The following is a 16,258-nucleotide window of genomic DNA, read 5'->3' as shown; positions in this document are numbered from 1 at the left end:
TATGTCCACAAACCTCTAAGAGTAAGAACAGTAACATAAGGCGGGACAGAGCCCCCGCCATACCCATGAACAAATAAATATATACATTGAAGGTTAATACCAAAACTAGGCTCCGGCACAATGGAGCACTTCTGAACTACTGAGTGGAACTCCTACGCTGACAGATCCCCAAAGTGTGTATCTATACCTGCGGGCATGAATGCAGCCCCTGGAGAAAAAGGGGTTAGTATGACATATGTACTAAGTATGTAAATCATAGACATCATAAGGAGATTAAAGTTGGCGTAGGGATGCAAGGTCCAAGTATAATATTTAACCATTTACCGTACTCGCATCGTATAAAAGAAAGTCATACATATTACTATCACATATTGTGCCCGGCCCATTAAGGGACTCGGTGTACCATCTACATTATTCTGTCATCATAAGCACATACATATTATTAGCATTGTGGAACATACAGCCTGATCCATGTATATAGTAAGTACATGCCGAGGAACATACGGCCTAATCCGCATATCATATAATAATGTCGAGGAACATTCGGTCCGATCCAAATATCACATAGTAATGTCGAGGAATATTTGGCTTGATCCACGTATCATATAGTAATGCCGAGGAACATTTGGTCCGATCCACATATCATATACCGTACCAGGCCCTTTATGGGACTCGGTGTTATCATATCATCATATACCGTACCCGGCCCTTTATGGGACTCGGTGTCATCATATCATCATATATCGTACTCGGCCCTTTATGGGACTCGGTGTCATAATTATCATATACCGTACTCGACCCTTTATGGATCTCGATATCATAATCATCATATACCATACCCGGCCCTTTATGGGACTCGATGTCATAATCATCATATACTGTACCCGGCTCTTTATAGGACTTGGTGTCATAATCATCATATACCATACCCGGCCCTTTATGGGACTCGGTGTCAGATGTTTTACAGTATATACGAATCAAGTACTGAGTAACCATATACAATCTAAATCATTATCAAAGACTTGACAATGTAAGAAGATTAAGCTATCGTCCGAGGACCAGAATAGTAGTGTAACCATCTCGAGTGCCTTCTAAATGCCATTGAGGCCTATATCACTTAGGATCTCGGGGACCCTAGACATATACTAAAGTAATACTAACAGTTCATAGATTTAGGGATACCTGTCATCACATAGTCCTTAGGACTAGGAGCTTATGCATCCAGTACTTCTCAACCTATGGAGTTTAAGGAAAGTAGTTCAACTTACTACAAGAGTTTGACATTCAGAAGTGAATAAAAGATATGGATTACATTTAGGACTTAAATGTGGAGTTACCCTAGAGCTCGTATCATATTTTACTTACAATTAGGACATGCCAAAGGAAGAGAAAGAATAAGCTTTACCTAGTCTCTATTTTTCCTCAAGGAGTCATCATTTACATATATCGTACCCGGCCTGTCATGGGCTCAGTATCATAACCTTATTATTGCATTACCTTACCATCATAGCACCACACTTATGTCAAAGACATATCAAGAGGAAAGAAGGTAGCTCTGCTTACTTATGTCAAAACATGCCAAGAGAAAGGAGATAACTTCACATACTACTCTCCATCATATAGAAGCCTTAAGAGGCAATAACTCAACTAGTATAGGAATTCTACCATCGAAAAGTGAATAAGACTTATGAGTCATACTTGGGGTTCTATGAATGGAATTATCCCCACATTTCGTATATCAATCACTTAAGGTTAAGACATGCCAAAAGAAAATAAAGGGTAAGCTTCACATACCTCTTACGGATTACTCTTACACGTTCGCCTCGTTGTCTCTTGAACCTATTTAACATTAAAGTAATACTAAGATTAATGACCTTTCACTTTCCAATTTCCAACTCTACACCCAAGTACTCATAGGAGTTATTTCTTTTTCCATTACCCTCGACTAGTTTGTTACTAGTTCCGAATCTACCGAAAATTGGGCAGCATCTCCCCTATAACATCAACATCTCCGAGATTTCAACTCGGCCACAATATCAATAACCATACCACCAACTAAAACCAGCAGCATATTTATAAGTAAATCACTTCAACCTTACACAATACAAGCTCCAAACAACTAGCTCCAAACTACGATACGAAAATAGAGTTTTTTAAACTTTATTTCACAAAATCTTTAACCATACCAAATGGAGAGTCATGTGTCTGAAACCAGCAGCACCCACACCCTTTTTTTAAACAATTTAAATCCCTACAACACACAACCCAACCAGCTGCACCTGCAGCACCACAATGATAACCCACTACTGGACTTCGATTTAGCTATAACCACTTCAATTTAATTTGTTTCTAACATCAAGCATCCTTATGCAATTTTTCCACTTCCAACCTTATTTCATACATGTAATATACCTCATAGCAACATCATAAACTCAAATTTGAAAGGGAAGCCCTTACCTTTCCTGAAACTCGTCAAACTCGTCGAAACTTGCCTCAAAAGTTCCTTTAGCATGCCTAAAATTTCGTGGCTATTTGCTAATATTTTGGGCTGCTCCAAACCATAAATTTTCATTAATAACACCTTTATAACATTGTGGTACACCCTATATAATTAATTCACGATGCGAAATTGAAGAACTCACCTTTTTTTTCCCAAAACCATAGAGCTCTCTCTCTAGCTTTAGGTTTTCTCTTATCTTCTTTTCTTGAATCTTTTTTTGATAAAGATGAAGCTTAAAGGATAAGGATGAATTAAAGTCATCAAACATATATATATATATATATATATATATATATATGCCACCTTAGGGGGGTGACATGTGTCAATCCCTAAGTGGTGACACATGTCAAGCCCTAAGTGGTGACACGTGTCAAGCCCTCATTGGGCCAACACATCCCTTCCACCAATCACGGGCTGCCCGTGGAATATGGGGCCTACCCCTTTTTCTCCAGCTACTGACACGTGGCACTCCCAGCTGCTTCTATGTGACACTCTCTCATACTTCCATGTGGCACTTTCTTTTCCCCCTCGTTGATTCATAATCTCATCTTCTTTTACAAACCTATGTAATCCTTGATACATAAGCTTGGTATGTAATCCAATAGCTTAAGTATGTAAGATTTCCAAATTAGAAGCTTACGTAAATAAGTCGAGTCCTACGACTCATTGTTTGGTCTCCAACTTCTTTCAGATTCTTCTAACTCTATTTTCAATCTTCTCTACTATGGGGTATTGCATTCTCCTTTCCTTAGAGTTGTTTCATAGTGTTATAGGTTATTCGGGTCACATGGTAACTCTTAAGAAGCTTAATAGTTCTTACGAGGTCTTAAGAAGCTTTAGGAAACCTTAAGAAACTTAAGAGGCTTACGATCCTTCCAAAAAACTTAAGAGCCTTTCAGGAGACTTAAGAACGCGTTACAAGGTACAAAAGTACGGGGTGTAACATTGATCTAGAAGAAACAAAATAATGCATTAGTAAGAGGAAGTCTTGGGACACTATAGGGCACACCATGAATTTGAAAGAAATGAAAACTTTCCTAAATGTTCCATAGTCTCCTATTTATTTTTGTGGCATGCTTTACAACCATGAACAATACTGTAGCGACCCTCCAGGGAGGATGCTACTACAAAAAAAACGTATATTAAATTCGTGACACAAAAAAATAATATATATAACTTTCCGTAAGGCCCATTTATATGATCAAAAAAAATGAAAGGTGTAAGTTGTTAGCCAACTTAAATTTTTTCCATCTCAATTGAATCAAATAAAAATTTCAATTTAGGACGGGCGACTTCTCAAAATAGTTTTATTTTAAAAAAAAATTAGCTTCCGAGACAATCATGTATTATGATAATTTATGCTTCATTCAAATATTCTAACTCCAAAGGGTAATTTAGTACTTCATAAAACTTAGAAATGTACATACCCTAAAATTTACAAAACAAGCAACAATCTTTAAGTTACAACTCTCAGAAATACGTACATAAATACAAATACACAAGCAAATCATAAATTGTATACATGTCCCAAAATACTACAAAATATAGATGCCTATATGCAAATGTGATCTCCCTTAAAGCTCCCAAAACTTCATCTCCAATGGCCAACCTCAAGCATCTTCTCGGACATTTCCTACGATAGAAACAACTATCGCTAAGCATAAAGCTTAGTGGTGCAAAACTACAAGTTTGAAGCCTTTGGGTTCTTCAACTTATTTTCTCAAGTAATGGCAGCACAAATGTACACATAACAAATAAATCAAGACAACAAATATATCATGACTATCAAGTTCGAATAAAAAAAAACTAAGTGTCAATAATTCATGAAAATACGTTAACAAGCTTTAATATTTAGTTTCGCCCAATGTGTACGTCATGCCTTCACACTAAACATGATCAAGTCTCAAGAAGGACCGGAGCCCTGTATCAAGAAGAGTAAACACCCAATAATCAAGAGAACCAAGAACCATATTAAAAATGGCTTTCTAATTCGTACTTAAAATGGACAACTTCCATACTTAAGACGAATTAAAAATCCATAATCAAGATGGCAAAGGGTCCGAAACAAGAGGCATGCCAATGGTGACAAAGTCACAGCCACAAGAAGGACAAAGTCCACAAGAATGTCAAGTGATCAAACAATCCGTACAAGTGGGCGAGTTAAACAAGTGTCTTGCAATTTCCAAAAATACCAACATGACAAGACATATTTTAAGAAGATAACAAATATACCAAGATAGGCTTTCAATATATTAGCAGGTAACAAGAGTTTATACACAAACCTCAGCCCTTTTAGCATACAACAATTCAACAGTCCCACACGACTTCAAAAGTTCAAACCGTAGGCCATCAAATGTCTCAAGTTCTTCAACTTGCACACGATATAAACAACCTTAAAAATACCATTAAATATCTTATTTAAATTTCGAGAATATCCATAATATTTACATAAAACAAGATTTATTATTGCAATTAAGCCTAGAATGTTTCAACCCGAATTATGTTACCAAAACAGAAAATTTGGAAAGTCAAGTATCGCAGCTTGAATCTAAATTGCGAAACTCCAAACTACAAAACTGGATTTTATCCCCTTCATGAAACTTTTAGATATATGTCTTAAGTTTGCAACCCAAAAAGAATCAACTCAAAATTCATTTTGTACGAAAAGATATCCTCAAAACACTAACAGGTACACATGACAGATTTTGTAAATCAAGAATCTGGACAGGCATACTTGTCCAGTTGTATCTAAGTTTGGAAACTAAAAATGGCAAAACTGGACTTTATACCCTTCACCAAACTTGTAGATATATGTCTTTAGTTTCCAAACCAACAGAAATCAACTCAAAAAGAATTTTATACAAAAAGATACCCCCAAAATACTAACAGGTACACATGATAAATTTTGAAAATCAAAAATCTGGACAGACATACTTGTCCAGTTGTATCTAAGTTTGGGAACTAAAAACGGAAAAAATGGACTTTATACCCTTCACCAAACTTGTAGATCTATGTCTTTAGTTTCCAACCCAACAGAAATCAACTCAAAATTCATTTTTTACAAAATGATATCATCAAAACACTAACAGCAGTACAAGTAGAGTTTGCATAAACAGAATTCTGGGCAGCACTTGCCATGTACTTCCTCGCCCAGTTTCAAGTAAATACATGAAGAGTTGAGTTTTGAGAGCTGAACGAAAGTTGTAAAAATATGAAATATCTTTCTAGAAAATCTTGAATCACTTAAAACAAAGCTTTATATAAGAGATTATGCTAAAAACACTAACAACAGTCAATTCCAAAAATGGGTTTATAGTTTACCTCAATCGTGTGGAGTTTGTTTGGGGATCAACCAAGAAAAGTCTTGATGATCGATTTGGTGGATGAATATGTGAGAGAAGGGAGGTTTTGGTTTCTGTATTTCTTGAAGAAAAAATGAAATTGGAGGGTTGGTGGAGAGGATAAGGTGGAAAGGATAGAAACTTAAAGAAATGAGAAAATAAATGATAACAAAAAGGAAGTTTCCCCACTTTTATAAATATCTAGTCTATTTAATAAATTGAAAAGATAATCATAGTAGGAGTAGTTTATATAACTACACCATAACACTTCCAACAAGTTTAAATGTCATCAAGTTCACATTCAAGAAGTGCAAACATAAAATATATCCTTACTATCAAAATACTCTAAATTAAAAATTTAGGTATTTGCTAAAAAATGACTTTTTGGGTTGTTACAAAGACACTATTCGACATGGTATGTTGGACTCCGAGGACCATTCAAAACCTCAAGATCTGATACCAATTTTGTCACAACCCAAATCTAGGGCCAAGACGTGACACGACGAATGAGAGACCTAGAGGACCTCGCCCAAGCCTCTTAGGATGCATATAGCTTTTCATAGATAGATATATTTGACAATAAGCAGAAAATAGAGAGGGGAACAAGACTAGGGGAGAGCATCTTAGAAATAGATTTGTTATATACTTCAAAATACCATACATCTATGTCCAATAATAACTTCTACATCTTAGACTTGGAAGGGGCAAAAACATGTCCCTAGCTCACCCTCATAATAAAAGAACAGGTAGTAGAAAGGAAATCCAAGCATTTATACAAAATCATAAGCTATAAGGAAATAGGGGTATTATTCTCGAAACATGAAAACTCACAAAAGTAGTAGCCTTCAATGATCAACTAGCAATGTGGAGGTGAATATGGAGCAATGCCGGTCCCTATATGGTGATATCATGTAGGCAAAAGAGTATGCATGTCACGCCCCGAGAGGATACCCTAGGCGTGGCCGGCACTCAGAAACCATCTCTGGCTTCCGAGAGAACCACTTGGTCTCATTACTCATTTGTTCATCAGCGGAAGACTTAATAATACTAATGTGGGCTTGTCATAATCAAAGGAAAAATAGATAATTCTTAGAAGAAGTAGTTTCTAAGGAAAACTACTCCGATTACATCATCAAACTCTGTCTATGAAGCCTCTAATACTCTTAGATGGTGCCAATGACATGTCCATGGCTACCTCAAAAGAAACATCACACTCAACAATAATAAAAGGATAAGGAGTTCCTTCGAATACAAGAAGGACTCACCAAATAGCTGAAAAGAAATGATCTTCAACGATGCGCCTGTTGAGGATCTCTAACACCTGTATCTGCATCATAAAATGATGCAGGTCGAATGACGTCAGTACGTGGAATGTACGAGTATGTAAAATGGCAGGAAGGTAAGGACAGATATCAATAAACTCCTCTCGAGAAAACTCAGCTCAAAACTCAACATTATCTCAACATCAATATGTAATGCAAGTTTAAAATATAAAAATAATAGTAATAAACAATGCTTACTCAGTTGGGAGTTTCTCTAACCGACAACCATCACTTATGAGCTAGCGATGATACAACGAAGCGATGTTGTTGCCACATCCATCCAATACCTTGTTAGGGTAAAGGACATCACCATCTTGGATCCATTCATCAAAGTCCTCCTTTTGGGACTTAAGAGGCATAGCCTCCATCCTACGCTGGCTACGTAGTTCTGGGATTTGAGTAAATTAAACTCTTACCCAACTCGGTGCTCAATACTACTCCCAAAATATGTGCTCATATTAAACTCATCATCTAGTCTCATTGGACTTTAATTTAAATCATCAAACTCATCTCATTTCATGTTCATCAATCATTATACTTCCAAAAATATCATTTTCATCTCATCAAAACATCTTGCTCAAAATATCATTTTCTCAAATTCATTCAAATTCAACTCTTTTGCTCTTTCAAAACTCAATAAAATACATATATAGTATTAATTCATATAACTCTCTTTTTATCAATAAAAATAATAAAAAGCCAACATCTTTACTCAAAACATGTGTAAAAATATTTATGAACATCAAATCAATTAGGATTCATGGGAAAGTAGCCATTAACAATAATTCCAATAATATGAGAGATAACAATAATAATAATATTAATGCATAAATATATCTAACTCAATAGAAGAAGAATTAATTCATTTAGAATTCAAGATTTGGATAAAACTCAACTATAACTCAATTATAATGAATTTAAATATTGGGCGCATGGACGAACTCAATCCGATGCTATGAAAGCCTTACATACCTTAAATCCGAAGGTTTACTCCAAATTGGAATACTCTTGGATCCCTAGCCTTTTCTTCTCGCCGGAGCGTTTTGTGTACTACCCAGAGTATAAGAATAATCGGAGTAGTATTTTTATACTACTAAAACTAAAACTATATTTGAGAAGAAGTATATAGAGAGAAGAAATGCTTAAGAAAGCTTGATGAATAAAATGAGGAAATAAGGTGGGTATTTATAGGTGGGAAAGAGGGACCTAACAATAAATAAAATAATTATAAAGAAAAATTTGAAAATTTAATGGAATATATTGATGTCATGGATGATGTTAAATGGAGGACAATTTATGTCATGCATGATGTCAAATGCATCTAGATGTTTCCATGGTAGGTAAGATGAGTTCTTTTTAACAGAATACTCGTTTTCGAAGCTGCGTTTGAATAAGATAAATTCCTTATTAGGATTTGGTGTCTTCATAAGAATTGTAGATATGGAAGTCTAGTTTCATATCGTTCAAGAATCAACCAATTTGGAGCAACCTACAGTGAGATATGAATTTTCTTCTATCAACACTCAATTCCATCACAGCACTATATCTTGCAAAGATTAATTTATTTGACCTACTTATACTCTGAATTTGAAGTTATGTTCTTCATGAAAGTTGTAGGTAAGGATGTTGTGATTACCCAGAAATTTGAATCACTTAAGTTGGACCAACCTATGAAGAGTTATACCCAAAATACAGAGGCTGTATTATTTTCATCAAGAATTGAAATACCGACATACAATATTTTAGGGGTTGTTACAATGCATTAGTACTTTGAATGTACTAAGTATGTAGGTATGCAAAAGCGTTGAAGAATATTTGGGCAATAATATAGTATGAAGCATAGTACAATACATGCATAATCAATTAAGTAAATAACATTGAAAATGATCCTTTGTGGGAGATGACCATAACCTACATTTAAGACTATAAGATCTATTAAATGTTATCCAACATAACCCCCTTCATTGGCACGGAGAGACTACTTTCCGGGTAGAGCTTCATCAAACTTTACTTTAATTTTATGACTTTAACTTTAAGGGTTATTTGTGGATCCACTAGCCTAAGTGCCCCTATGGTGGCACATAGTTAATGCAACATGGGACTTTACTTAAGGACACCTTAGGTCGAGTCCACATCTACATGCTACATTCGATGCTAGGTCAAATCCCATGGAATAGCATTTAAATATCATAATAACATAAGCATTCATATAGCTTTAGACATTAAATCAGCGTTTGGTAGAACAACTCATAACAACCTTCAGTGATTCAAGTATGTAGAAATTGGCCTTATTGCATAAGAATTCTTCATTCATATCATTTCATCATTCTTTCATTTCATAAGACTCTCTTGATCATAAACACATTACTTTCATAAACATTCATCTTAGAGTCAAGTCTTTCAATTCAAACTTCATTGAAACATAGTTAACTAGGTGGGTTCTATTTAATCAACTTTCAAGTCATTTAAATCAATGATGGAATGCATGAGAGTGATAGAATGCATCAATTAAAGCATCTTTAGGTTAAACCACCAATACACTTTAAAACTCCTTTCATGCTTTCTTAATAGCACCTTTAATGAATCTACCTTTTCATCAAATTTAGAGTCAATATAGACTAAGATAGATACATAAACTTCAAATAATCAAAAAATTTCACATTTGAAATCATAATATGAAAACTCATAGAAATTCATCATCTGAAATTTGAGTTGCTAGGTTTTGAAAATACTTGAGCTCTATGGGTGGAAGAACCCATGAATGAAACCCACATACCTTGGAGAATCGGGCCCTAATACAGTTGTGATGTTGGAGACTTTAAGAACCTTGAATGAAACCCTAGACTTTGGCTTAAAACCCTTGAGAAACTTGAGAGGAGAGAATTTGTGTTTTGGAGTCTAAGTGTTAGAATGACAGATTAGAATAGCTTAGGGTCCTTATATAGGGTTCACTTAGTCCCCAAAATGGCCACACTTTGATGTTAAAATACTAGAAAAGACTAAAATATCCCTTAAAAATCTAGGCGGGACTAACCCTATGTCATGACTCAAGCCTAGGGTTTAGACATGACATGGCGAATATGGAACCCAAAAGTACCTCAAATAAGCCTCTTAGCATTCTTTTAGCCTTTCATAGGTAATGACGATAAATGAACAAGCGGAAATCATAATAGTAAATATTCAACTTATATATGTCAAACAATACCTCTAACTTTTAGATTTAACCGGGATAAGACAAGTCTCTAGCTCACCCTCAATCATAATAGAAGAAATGCCATAGTAAAAGATCTCAATATATCATAAGCTAGAAATATAAAGGAGTATTGTTTCCGGAACATGAGAACTCACGAAAAGTAGTCTTCAAACAAAATCTCAACTAGCCACGTGGATGAGAATGAGGAGGAGCACCGGTCCCTACATGGTGATATCATGTAGGCAAAAGAGTATGCGTTAGTACTTTGAATGTACTAAGTATGTAAGCATGCATGAATATTGAGGAAATATTAAAACATTTATGTAATATGTAACATAATGTAATGCATGCATAGTAAATCATATAGATATCCTTTAAAACATTTATTTTGTGGAAAAATGACCATAACCGACATTTAAGACCATGCGAGCTATTACATGGAATCCAACATAACCCTCTATGTTGGCCGGAGAGACTACTTGCCAGGTAGAACTCCATCAACTTCATTCATTTCTTTAACTTTAACTTTAAGAGCTTTTATGGATCCATTAGCCTAAGCCTACAAGGGCTCCTATGTTAGCACATAGTTAATGAGACAAAGGGTCTACTAGGATTTCCTTACCTAATCTCACCTCAATGACCCATTCTCTGCTAAGTCAACCCCACGGAATAGTTTAATACTTCAAAATGGTCATAACATATAGCTTGAGAATTCAAATGTCATATTCGGTAGAATAGCTCATTAAAACATTTGGTAATTCAAATTTGCAAGAATTATCCTTATTGCATAAATAATCCATCATTCATATCATTTCATCATTCTTTCAATTCGTAAGACTCTCTTTTTATTATAGACATTGCTTTCTTAAATGTCCATTTAGAGTCAAAGCTTTCAAGTCAAACTTCATTGAAAAATATAGTAAAACTAGGTGGGTTCAAATCACTTCAACTTGCAAACATGTATGTAAATAAATATGTATAAATACTTTAAAATTCATTAATTAAAAATCATGTTTTAAATAACCCATCATGAATTCCAAGGACCTTTAAAAAGATAAATAGAGAAATTACTTGCAAACCATCAATTCATACATATAAAATAATGTTGCATCAAAATAGACCAATAATCATTAGTTTAACCATGACTCATGCTATTAAGTAAAAATAAGAATTACCCATAAAAAATATTACTTGAAATCAAGAGACTTAATTGAAAGAATTTTTGGACTACATGAGTGGAAGAACCCATGGATAAACACCCACATAACTTAGAGAAAAACTTAAAAAAATATATATAATTTATCATATAATTAAAATACTTTAGGCATGAGAGTGGAAGGAATACTCCCATTAAAGTCTTACATACCTGAAATCCGAAGTGTTATTTAGAATCGAAGGACTTAATGAATACACTTGAATCCTAGCCTTTTCTCCTTGATGAAGCTTTTTTTTACTATCTGGAGTATATCAATCACCAAAATAGTATTTTTACACTACTAAGAACTAAAACTATATTTTGAGAATGAGTAATGAAGTGTATAGAGAGAAGAGTTGCTTGAGAAAGCTTGATGAACAAAATGATGAATTAAGATGGGTATTTATAGGTGTGAAAGAGGGACCTAACAATAATTAAAATAATTATAAAAAAATCTGAAAATTTAATGGAAGATTGTGATGTCATGGGTGATATCAAATGGAGGACTATTGATGTCATAAATGATGTCAAATGTATATAGATCTTTCCATGGTTGGTGAGATGAACTTTCTTTTAACGGAATACCCTTTTTCGTAGCTGCGTTTGGACAAGATAACTTCCTCATTATGATTTGGTCATGAATTGTTCCTCTAGAAGTCTACTTTAATATCATTTAAAAATTAACCGATTTGGAGAATTCTACAGTAAGATATAATTTTTCTTCTACAAACACTTCATTTCATCACAACGCCCTATCTTATAATAATTAATTTATTTGACCTACCTAATCTTAGAAACTTAAAATATGGTCTTCATAAAAGTTGTAGGTAATGATCTTGTAGTTATTCATAAATTTGAATCACCTAATTTGGACTATCTTATGAAAAGTTATGTCTAAAATACAGAAGCTGTATCATTTTTATCGACAATTGAAATATCATATATAACATTTTTAGGGGATGTTACACTCTACGACTCCTTACTATGAGTCGTAGAAGGTTCGATGAGTCATAGGAACAACTCGTCTTGCAGGATCTAAGGAAGACCCTAAGAACAGAACCTTAAGATTTCTTTTACGACTCATTTCTATGAGTCGTAGGCTCTTCTACTAGTTCCTCCTTACCGGATGGCCTCGGCAGAATTGAAAAAATTGAAGGAACAATTAAAGGACTTATTAGAAATGGGGTTCATAAGATCAATATTTCATAATGGGGTGCTCCCATGTTATTTGTGAGAAAGAAGGATGGGTCTCTTTGAATATGCATATACTACCCAGCAATTAAATAAGATGACCATTAAGAACAAGTACCCAATCCCGAGAATAGATGACTTGTTTGATCAATTGTAAGGGGTAAGTCATTTCTCCAAGATTGACCTTCGGTCCGGCTATCACCAACTAAGGGTGAGGGAGTGTAACATTCCCAAAATGATTTTCCGAATAAGGTATGGTCACTTTGAGTTTGTGGTGATGAGTTTTGGGTTGAAAAATGCGCCAACAGTGCTCATGGACTTGACGAATAGGGTGTTCAAATCTTACCTTGATACTTTTGTGGTGATCTTCATTGACAATATTTTGATTTAGTCTCAGAGTAAGGAAGAACATAAGAATCACTTGAGAGTTGTGCTTCAAATGTTGAGGGATAGGCAACTGTTTGTAAAATTTAATAAGTGTGAATTTTGGTTGAAGGAGGTGGCATTTCTTGGTCACGTAGTGTCTGGTGATGGGATCAAGGTTGATCTTAAGAAAATGGAAGCAGTCAAGAATCATCCTAGGCCGTTGTCTCCTTCAGATATTATGAGCTTCTTGGGTCTAGCCAGATACTATAGAAGGTTTGTTGAAGGATTTTCTTCTATCTCATCACCTCTAACGAAATTGACCCAAAAGAAAGCCAAATTCATATGGACGAATGAGTGTGAGAAGAGTTTCAAGACCTTGAAAGATCGACTTACCTCCGCTCCTGTTTTGACTCTACCGGAATGATTAAAAGGGTTTGTGGTTAATTGTGATGCTTTAAAGATTGGTTTAGGTTGTGTCTTAATGCAAAATGGTAAGGTCATAGCCTATGCTTTTAGGTAATTAAAGGTGCATAAGCGTAACTATCCTATCCATGACTTTGAATTGGCGGCCGTTGTTTTTTCTTTGAAGATTTGACAGCATTACCTCTATGAAATGCAAGTGGATGTGTATACCGATCATAAAAGTCTTCAATATGTGTTCACCCAAAAGGACCTTAATCTAAGGCAAAGGAGGTAGCTAGAACTCCTTAAGGACTATTACATGAGTATGCACTATCATCCGGGTAAAGCCAATATGGTTTCCGATGCACTTATTAGAGTGTATATGGGGAGTGTGGCCCATGTTGATGAAGGGAAGAGGGAGTTGGTGAAAGATCTTCACTAGTTGGCTAGATTAGGGGTGAAGTTATGTGGTACCGATAATGGTGGTATGGTTATGTCACGCCCCGAGAGGGTACCCTAGGCGTGGCCGGCACTTGAAAGCCATTTTTGACCTTCAAGCGAATCACCTGGTCCAGTCACACTTTCATTCATTCACATTCTATCGGCGGAAGACTCAATCATAGGAATACTATCCATAATATAGGGCCAAAGTCCAAACAACTATCAAATCAATAATCAGCTAGAATAAAATTAGTCAAACGAACAACTCATCATTCCCACACTCTAGTCCATAAAGCCTCTATCAATAATTTAGGAGGTGCCAATGACAAGCCCATGTCTACCAAAAATCAAAATAAAAGAGACAAAACAATACTATGAAGATAATCTCGGCATCCTCCGGAGACTAGGAGGACTCACCAACCAGCGGGAAGTAAGGAGATCTTCAATGGTGCGTCTATTGATGATCTCTACTACCTGCCTCTGCATCATGAAACGATGCAGGCCAAATAGCGTCAGTACATGGAATGTACGAGTATGTAAAATGGTCGAATAAAACAATATCATAAAGAAGCAAACAAACTCGGAATCTCAACTCAAGAAGAAGAACAACTCAATCAAGAGTCCTAAGTCTAAACAAGAATATGGTTTAGACGGGACCAATCACATACCATTCAACTCAATCCGACTTAGAGTACTATCAAGACCTATATGGGAGTTTCTCTTATCCTACAACCATCACTTATGAGCCAGTGATAGTACAACAAACCGACGTTGTTGCCACGTCCATTCATACTTTGCCAGGGTATGAACGAATCAACCAATCATGGATCCCATCGATCAGTCAAGTTCTATCATTTCAGGACAATAAAAGGGGAAACATCCGACTTTAACGATTCAATCCCATGGGAAGCATCCGACTTTAATGGTTTAATCCCTTCCTACATTGGCGGCGTAGTTCATGGGGTTCGAGTATAGACTATACTCTTACCCACTTCGGTACTCGATACTCCTCCCAAGACTCAATGCTCATAAAACTCTATTCAATCAACTCAATCAAATCATATCGACAAGTCTCATTTACAACTTTGTCAACTCATCAACTCTATCACAATCAAATCTCTCTCAATCATACTATCCGATTAATCCCAATCATATCTTTTGGGACTCAACACAACTCTAAGGTTTTAAATCAATAATTCAAGAATAAGCAACATATTTAAGAAAATTGACATTTCTTTATCATAATCAACATAGTTAAGAAATTAACAATATAAGTTCGACCTCTCATCTCAATCAACTCATAACAACATGAAGCACATCACTTTTTCGACTCCACAACATCCACATAATAGAAATTAGGGTAATAGATGAAAAGGGCCTATTTGGACCTACCTCTATCAATAAGCTTCATTCTTATGGACAATAAATCAAAAAAAGATGTAGGGCACATGGGAGTACTCAATCCATGCTTTGAGTAGCCTTACATACCTTAGTGAAGACTTTGAAGAAAACCTTGATGTTGGGTCTTCAATGGAAAGCTTGAATCTTTGGAGTTCTTGAAGCAATCCTTGTTGGAAATGGAGAAGAAGAAGAAGAGAGAGAAATTTCTAGGACTTTTAGAGAGAGAGAGAGGGGGACTAAAAAAATGATCCAAAAACATTCAAGGCTTGTGTATATATAATTTGGGAAATACCCAAATTGCCCTTTTTTCAAAAATCTGGAAAAATGGCTAAAACACTCTTGGCGCGATAGTGGCGCATCAAGCCACTGCGGCGCCAAGTCGAATTTAGGCTTAAAACCTGCACATCTGATAGTGGCGCGTCGCGCCAAGGACCAAACTACTGAGGTTGTTTTGTGGCGTGATAGTGGCGCGTCGCGCCCTTACAGCGCCAAGCCCATATTTTTTGGGTTCTAGAAAATAGGCTGAAAAACCCTGCACATCTCCTAGTGGCGCGCCATTCCAGGGACCAAACTACTGAGGCTTGTTCCTGGCGCGATAGTGGCTCATCGCGCCACTGCGGCGCCAAGCCCAGGTTTCCAGCAATTGTCACCCAGGCCTGAAATTCCTACAGTACTAGTCCATCTTGGGATAGTTATAACTTTTAACTCCGAACTCCAAAAATTACAATCTTGGCGGTGATAGAAAGAAGACTCAAAGACCTTTAATTCAATAGGTCATGGGCCACCCAGATCGTCCTATCTCAAAAGATATGGTCTCTAGAAGTCAACCCCTTATCTCATTTTAAAACTTATCCAGGACGAATTCTTTGGGCTTAGCTTGGTTCTAGGGATCCTTTATGACCCTAC

General features: G+C 35.8%; 1 long non-coding RNA gene across 1 annotated transcript; it reads right to left on the bottom strand.

Moving 5' to 3' along the window:
* Positions 1-3,936: 3,936 nt before the first annotated feature.
* Positions 3,937-5,941, bottom strand: LOC129892588 (uncharacterized). The gene is made up of 3 exons (XR_008767351.1): positions 5,822-5,941; positions 4,783-4,892; positions 3,937-4,133 (listed from the first exon to the last, which is right to left on the bottom strand). It is a non-coding gene; the product is annotated as an uncharacterized LOC129892588 (long non-coding RNA).
* Between the last annotated feature and the right edge of the window lie 10,317 nt (positions 5,942-16,258).

The sequence above is a fragment of the Solanum dulcamara genome, chromosome 6, assembly GCF_947179165.1.
Source record: "Solanum dulcamara chromosome 6, daSolDulc1.2, whole genome shotgun sequence".
Classification (NCBI taxonomy): Eukaryota; Viridiplantae; Streptophyta; class Magnoliopsida; order Solanales; family Solanaceae; genus Solanum; species Solanum dulcamara.
Note: the sequence above shows the minus strand (reverse complement) of the source record. Positions and strands in the feature narration are given on the sequence as shown.